Source organism: Notamacropus eugenii, chromosome 4 (assembly GCF_028372415.1).
Source record: "Notamacropus eugenii isolate mMacEug1 chromosome 4, mMacEug1.pri_v2, whole genome shotgun sequence".
Lineage (NCBI taxonomy): Eukaryota > Metazoa > Chordata > Mammalia > Diprotodontia > Macropodidae > Notamacropus > Notamacropus eugenii.
In genome coordinates this window covers 69,427,484-69,435,036 of record NC_092875.1, presented here as the reverse complement: position 1 = coordinate 69,435,036, position 7,553 = coordinate 69,427,484, and the positions used below count along the sequence as shown (strand labels likewise).

Genomic DNA, 7,553 nt, shown 5'->3' with positions numbered 1-7,553 from the left:
TCTTCTTGGTTCTGTTGCTCATTTAAATTTCCGACTCTGCCCCTGAACTGAATAGTAACTACAACAGAGCAGCCTAGGATCCGCTTTCCTTGTTGGATCTTAAGCTGTCTGTTAACAGTTGGTTCAGATATCTAGCTGCTTGACCAGCACATGCTTAGAAGGTGGGAATACCCCTCGTTGCAAACCTGGATGATTCCAACTTTTTTTATGAAGATATTTTAGTTGTCCTAGGAAAACTTAAGAGAACATTTTTATGGTTGGACTTACTGAAGGAATGAACTCCCTTTTTTCTCAGAGTGCTAGTAATTATTCCATTTGTTCAAGGGTAGCCATGAGATCATTGCTTTGGTGGTTAATGCTGCCTATTTTCCTAGGAAAAGAGATCTTTCCTCCTCTTCCATCTTCACTTGCAATGTCTGTAACTCCTCCATCTGCTTTTTTAACCTGTCTAGTTAAAAGGCTTCAGTTCATTTTTCAGGCTTTCCAAGAGCAAAACAGTCTCTGACACTTGCTTGTTTCTTGCTGGTTTTCCAGGATCTGTTGGTTCCTGTAACTGGGCCAATATCACCACTCTCCAAAATTGCCAAGTATCCTGAAATTTCTCCAGCAGCTCCACCATCAGCTTTCTCTGGCTTTCAGTCAACTTCAGGTGCAGCTGCTTGTTAACTTCCCCAACACATAGTTCTCTGGGATTTTCTCAGTTTCCTGTCTATTTAATGGTCTTTAACTCTGTTTAATGTTGTTCTTAGCTGGATTCGTAGTCCTACTCTTCTTCAGCTTGGTACTTTTGTACAAGGTCTGTTGAATTGAGATGGTTGTGGAGTGTTCTGCCTCTGGACATTTAGGACATCTGACTCTTAGAGCCTGAAAATGCGTCTTCAGGATACTCAGTGGCCGGCATCATGTGGGGACACGCTCCGTCACTACTCAGACTCAGTCACTGAAACCCAGTACGATTTGGTCCTCACAGCTACCCTGGGAGGTGGATGCTGGTGTGATCTGTTTTACAGTTGAGGAGACTGAAGCAGACAGGTTAAGGAACTTCCCTAGGGTCACACGCTTGACGAACATCTAAGGCTAGATTTAGCAGTAGTAGCTAATGTTTGCATAGTGCTTACCATGTAGTAGGCAGTGTGCTAATAAGGGCTTTACAATTATTGACTCACTTGAGCCTTACAGCAGCCCTGGGAGGTAGCTGTTATTGTTACCCACCTTTTACAGATGGAGAAACTGAGGTTAAGTGATTTGCCCCAAAGTCATCCAGTTAGTAAGTGTCATAAGCCAAATTTGAACACAGGTCTTCCTGACTCTAGGCCAGGGGTGGGGAACCTGCTCTAGGCTCTGCGCTTCATCCATCGTGCCACCTACTTGCATGATATCAGAACGGGCCAGCCATACGAGGTGGTACAGACTCTTATTGCAAGCTTTCAAGCAAACACCTGGAGACTAACTTTCAGGGACACTGGAGAGAGGATTACTTGGCCGAATAGAGGAGTTAACCCCTCAGGTAACTATCAGCTCTGAAATTCTGTATTAGAAAGGGGATTCTGACTTTGGGGACGAGATTGGACTAGATGCCTCATAAGTCCCTTTCTAACTTAGAGGCAGTTTTATGATTGTTAGTCCAGGGAACCTCTCCAAGCATCTGTTGTTGGCTCTGACCCTGGACAGTGCTACAGCACTGTCTTCTAAATCTGAGTGCTCTCGTCACAAGCCTACCTCGGCTCATCGTCACAAATGGAAGTGAGTGCTAAAAGTGTAAAGGAATACAGTGGCCACTGCTTCTCAATGCCAGGTACTTTGGTCACATCTAAAAATCAGAAGTAGCATGAAGAAATCTTTTCTTCCAGCATCTCCCCACTACTAGCCAGGAGTTTTTGAGGCTTCTCTGATGAGCTGCTTCATGGCCACTGGGGGCTTACCAAGGCTAGATTCTCTCTCCCCCTCCTCCCTAGAGATAGGTGCTCAGCTCTAGGAACAGAGAACTCAGTCCTTAACCAATCATTCTTTGGCCCCTGTCCCAGGGGAGCCCAGTCTAGGGACCACATAAGGAATCTGACTCTAAAAATGTCACCTTGTGTGTATTATGTGTGATACTTTTCACATCTCTTGATTTTCACATCACTAGCCTAGATAAGTCAGCTGTTAAAAGCCCATTTTTTAAGCTAAGGAACAGGTGCAGAAGGGAAAAGATGTAACTTGTTTCTGGTTACACAGTGATCAGTGACCAAGCCTGGGAGTAGAACCAGTATTTTCTCAATTCCAATGTTTGGCCCTGGTGATCTTGGACTCTTGAAATCCTGGCTTGCAGCCATATAGTTGACACCTCACTCTACCCCTTACCCCTTTCTTTCCAACTAGCTTTTCTTTCCTTCTAGCTTTTCCAAGATACATTGGGGGTTGGCAGAGGAAGGCTCCAGATGTTAGCCTTTGCTTCCTCAGAGGTTGCAGGTAGAACATGGAGACAAGGCTTCTTTTTCTGGAGGTGTACTGACTGTTGTTTGTTCCATCTGGTAACCAGGCTCTTGGGGGTCCTTGGTCATGTTTCCGTCATCATTATACTTGGGAAGAAATCCCTACCATCCCCCACCCCCTTTGATGTCCAGGCTCTGGCTCTGCTTTCTCTTTACCCTTACCCTATCTGCTACCCAAGCTCCATGACCAAGACTTACACTGTGTGTGTGTGTGTGTGTAACCAAATTTGTGTGCTTTTTGATGCTTTATGGTTTGTAAAGGGCATTGACTTGTTTTATGTCTTGAGCCTCACAACAGTGTAAGTTACACAATCCTGTTTTGCACATAACCTATTTGAGATTTAGTGTTTTGCCCCAATTTTCAGAGCCAAGATGCAAGCAGTCCTCACTCCAGTGTCTATTGCTTATGTTCTGTCCACATCATCTGAAAATTGGAAGGGACCTCAGTGGTCTTCTAATCTAACCAACTCATCTTCGAAAGGACATCTCACCATACCACTCCTGACATGGTTGGCAAGCATCCACTCCAAGATTCCCAAGTTAGGAGAACCCATCACCTCCTCTGGCAACCCTACATTGGGACAGCTCTAGTTGTTAGGAAGGTTTTCCTGATGTCCATCCAGCCTAAACTGACCTCTTTGTAACTTCTACCCATTATTCTTTTGATTAATTGATTTGATCCTTTATGACCAGATAGATTTAATGTGGGTTCTGGAACTTGAAGGGCTCCCAGTCAGTGGCCCTTAGGGGAGGGGTCCTTCTCATCCTGATGTTTACATGGACTCTTTAAGAATGCTAGGATTATTGGCAGAGAGGTTCTGGTTTCAAGTAAATATTTGCTGTTGAAGAGGGCCCAGCTGCTTAGAGATATTTGGGCATTAGAAAAATCCCTTTCATGAGGGTTTCCTGGTGAAGGCCAGGTAAGTCATGATTACCCTCCAATAGTGCTCAGTGAGACCCTGACAGCCATTAACCTAAGCTGGAAGGGACCTTGCTTCAACTCTTAAGAGAAGAACTAAGGGCAGAGAAGGAAAGCAACTTGCCCACGGTCACATCTAGTATGTGATAGACCTTAATTAAGAGCCTCAGACCCCAAGTCTAGCATTCTTTCACAATAGCATGCTGCCTGTAGGAAATGTTAGCTAGGGTGGTCCTACCAACAGTCATCTAATTGCCTTTGATTGGCATGAGGATTGTTTGAGGGAATGGTTGAACTTGGAGAAGATTGGGGATTGCAGGCATGGGGAAACCTGATAACCTAGGTTTAGTATATGAAAAGTTGGCACGGAACACTGGGCAGAATAGTTTGGCATTTGATTAGGGATTGATTAGGATCAGGCAATTAGGGCAGAATGGTTAGAAATAAGTTTGATTTTTTAATTAGATTTTAAATTTTGCAAAGAGCAAATTTAGAACTAATGTGATGGGACATAGAACCATATTTAGTCTCAGTATAGGAAAGACTGACTGTGCCTGCTTCACACTGTTGGGCTAAATACTGGGATAACCACCAAAATAAACAAAGACCAAAAAACAGTTTCTGTTTCAAAAGAGCATATATATTGTGATGGAAACAACAGGTCAAGTCTAGGCACATACAAGATACAGCATGATTGAACATAATCTGAAATAGTAAGGCATTCTGTAGCAGGTGGGACTTGAGCTGAGTCCTATAGCCACACACAGGAACACGGGATGGTATTCTGTGGGATCTGGATCACATATAGAAGGCAGTAATAATGAGAAAGCTGGAAAGATAGGAAGGGGCTGGGTTATGAAGAGCTTTAAATGCCAAACAAAAGTTTATATTTGATCCATTGGAGCTCCTGGGGTGAGGTGTTGGGGGTGGAGATAGAAGACATGATTAAACCTATGTCTTAGAAAAATCAGCTAGTTGTGGTCATGCACCTCATTTGTAATCCCAAGAGGCTGAGGCTAGTGGATTGCTTGAGCTTAGGGACTCTGAGCTGTAGTGAGTGAAGCCTTTTAATTGGCTACTGACACAAGTCCGGTGCTGACAGATATAACGAGCCCCTAGGGAGCAGGGGGCAGTCGAGCTGTCTAAAGACAGGTAAACCATTCCAGTTCTGAAATGGAGAAACTGAAGCTCCTGTAGTGATCAGTGGTGGGATTGGGTCCATAGGTAGCCACTTTCTTTCCAGCCTAGGTGAGATAGGATGTGTGTGTGTGTTCGTCCTTCGTTGCCGAAGAAGACCATGCCATCAGAGAAATAATGACTTGCCCTTGGCTTTGTTTTGGGTGAGGAAGAGCTGTCCAGCCTCACTTCTCCTCCAGAGACATCTGAATCCAGTGACCAGATATTCACCAGGATGACTGGAGATGACCTAGAATGAGGCAGTTGGGGTTAAGTGACTTGCCCAAGGTCACACAGCTTAGTGTCAAGTGTCTGAGGTGGGATTTGAACTCAGGTCCTCCTAATTCCTGCACTGACGCTCTATCTACTGCACCACCTAGCTGCCCCTCAGTGACTTGATACCTCCTGATTGGGTGACTTTGGTCAAGTCACTGCCCCTCTCAATGCTGTTAGGCAACATTCCAGGTCTTTCAGTGGCAGAGAGGGTGCTGACCTGCATTGGCAGAGGGAATTTCCTGACTCATGAAATCCCGGCTCTGGTCCACCTGCCCCTAAGCCAAAGCGCTGACCCAAGTGTCCTGAGAAGTGCCTAGGCCAGTCAAGTTTACCTGGTGAAAATAAATATAGCCCTGAGTGAGCTCGTTAGAGTCCTTCTCCCAAGAAGACAACCACACTGTCCGTGTTCTTCCAGATGTACTTAGAAACCAGAAGACCCACTCTCAAAGAAGAAAATCACCTTGACAGTTGAATGGAGGAGGGGGAAATTTTAGCCAGAGATACCAGTTAGAAGACTGTTGCCATAGACCAATCAAGAGAAGCTAGGGGCCTAAGCTGGGCTAACAGTCAGACATTCCACAGTGAGATGGGTTGACTCATCCCTAGAGGTTTTCAGGAATCCTCACATGGTTGGGGGGGTGGAGCAGGAGAGGTGGGTGAGCACGGATGAAGGGAGACATGAGATTCTGGGATTCCATTCTAAGGCCCTGGTAATCAGTGCCTCTAGGTGGCGCCAGGCGGCTGTAGGGTCTCTCCATAACACCATTTGGTACTGGGAACTGGGAGAAGAGTCACCCAGTCAGAGCTGGAAGGGACCTTAGAGTCCATGTAGGCCCTTCTACCTGATGAAGAATTCTTGCATAGAACATCCCGGGAGTGGACTTACGGCCTTCTTTTGAATACCTCTAGTGAAGAGAAAGCCATACCCTCTGGAGGCATCCCATTCCTCTTGGAGAAATAGGATTAGGAAGTTTCTCCATTTTAAAGCAGAAGCTTACCTCTTTGCAGTTGCCATCTACAGATCCTACTCCTTTCCAGAGTCAAACAGGACAAGTTTAATCCTTTTCATATCATAGCCATTTAGATAACTGAAGGTTATGTGTCTTCTTTCTCTCCCTCTGCCCCCAAGTCTGATCTTCAGACTCAAAATTCCCAGATCTTTGCATCAATGCTTATCTGGCATAGTATTCAGACCCCTTACCATCCTTGGCATCCTTCATCTTGTCCACATCCTGAAAGTGTGCCATCCAGGGCTAACCCCATTTCTCCAGATGTATTCTGGTCAGCGTAGGACTGGTATGTTAGCTCCCTTTCTGGACACTAGGTTTCTCTCAGCTTAGCCTAAGATTCTGCCTTTTTGGGTGCTGTGTCTATTAATTCCTGTTGTGCTCTCAGCCCAGTGAAGCCCCAGATCTTTTTTAACCCAAACTCATCTAGTCAAACCTACCCCTCCCCCCTTGTACTTGTGAAGTTGATTCACCTTAAGCTCATGTTAAATTTGGCTCATATTTTTAGCCCTTTGAGATCTTTGTAATCCACTATATTAGCTGTCTCTCCTAACTGAGTCATCTGCAACTCTGACAGACATGCTGTCCTCTGCTTTCATCCAAATCATTGATAAAAGTGTTAAAATAGCGCGAGGACACATCCTTGGGAAACTCCAAGTTCACAAACCATTAATGACTGATTACTCTGGCACTGGAGATTTTCACTGGTTCTGACTCTCCCTAATCATACCATCATCTGGTGCCCATAGCTCTTTATCTTGTCCACAAGGAGGTACATGATGCTTTGCTGATGATATTTATGATATTTCCCTGATCCACAGACTAAGTGTCCCTATTGAAAAAAGTGGGGGCTTGGGAGGGAGGAGAGGAAAGGGAGGTCTAGAGAATGCTAATTGGTGGAGACCATTGCTTCTCTTTCTAGAAGGGTAACTAGCTATCCTGATACATCCAGAAGCCAAAATCATACCCGGTGTCCTGAAAACTGCAGCTTCTCTTCCCTTTTTAGAAAAGCTGGACATTTTCTGTCCTTTTTGTTTCTCATCCACCATTTTGCCAGAATTGTAGACTGCAATGGCTCAGCATGGAGCAGTTCTTTAAGTAACCTGAAGTGTAGCCCACCTGGGTCAACCAGCCCAACCTCATTGCAGACAGCTGGGTACCTTCCTGGACTCTAAGAAGGATGAGGATGAATTCGTTTATTTTTGGTCTGTCACCTAGTAGCATTGTCCAGTCCACCCCGAGGGGCTGTTCTTTCTTTGATCTATTTGGTTTCGTTCAGTTATCACTAAAAAGAGATGTTTTTCCCTTAGCATTTCATTTCTGCTTCGGCTAATTCCAAGCTTTCTCATTCCTGCTGCTCCTCTTTGAGAATTGTTCCATGACCTGTTCTTGCTTCCACCTTTTACATAGGTCTTTAAACAATCTATTTTAGTCAGTGACCTATTTCCTCATTGGAATCTTATGTTGGCATCCTCCTTAGGCTCTCACCATATTAATGCCAAACTTATTTCAGACAGTGCAGTTCAGAACTCCTCGGTTCAAGGGATCTGCCAGCCTTAACCTTCTTGTTAGTAGCTGGGATTACTTCTGGCCATCAGAATTTCATTCTCTGAGAGCTCCTCATGCTTCCTGGTCTGAGGTCGCCAGTAGAATTTTATACTTGGGATCCTATGTGGTCTTTCTCTGAGCCTTTTAAAATCT

General features: G+C 44.9%; 1 pseudogene; it reads right to left on the bottom strand.

Moving 5' to 3' along the window:
* Positions 1-291: 291 nt before the first annotated feature.
* LOC140502232 (small kinetochore-associated protein-like) lies at positions 292-6,092 on the bottom strand (annotated as a pseudogene).
* Between the last annotated feature and the right edge of the window lie 1,461 nt (positions 6,093-7,553).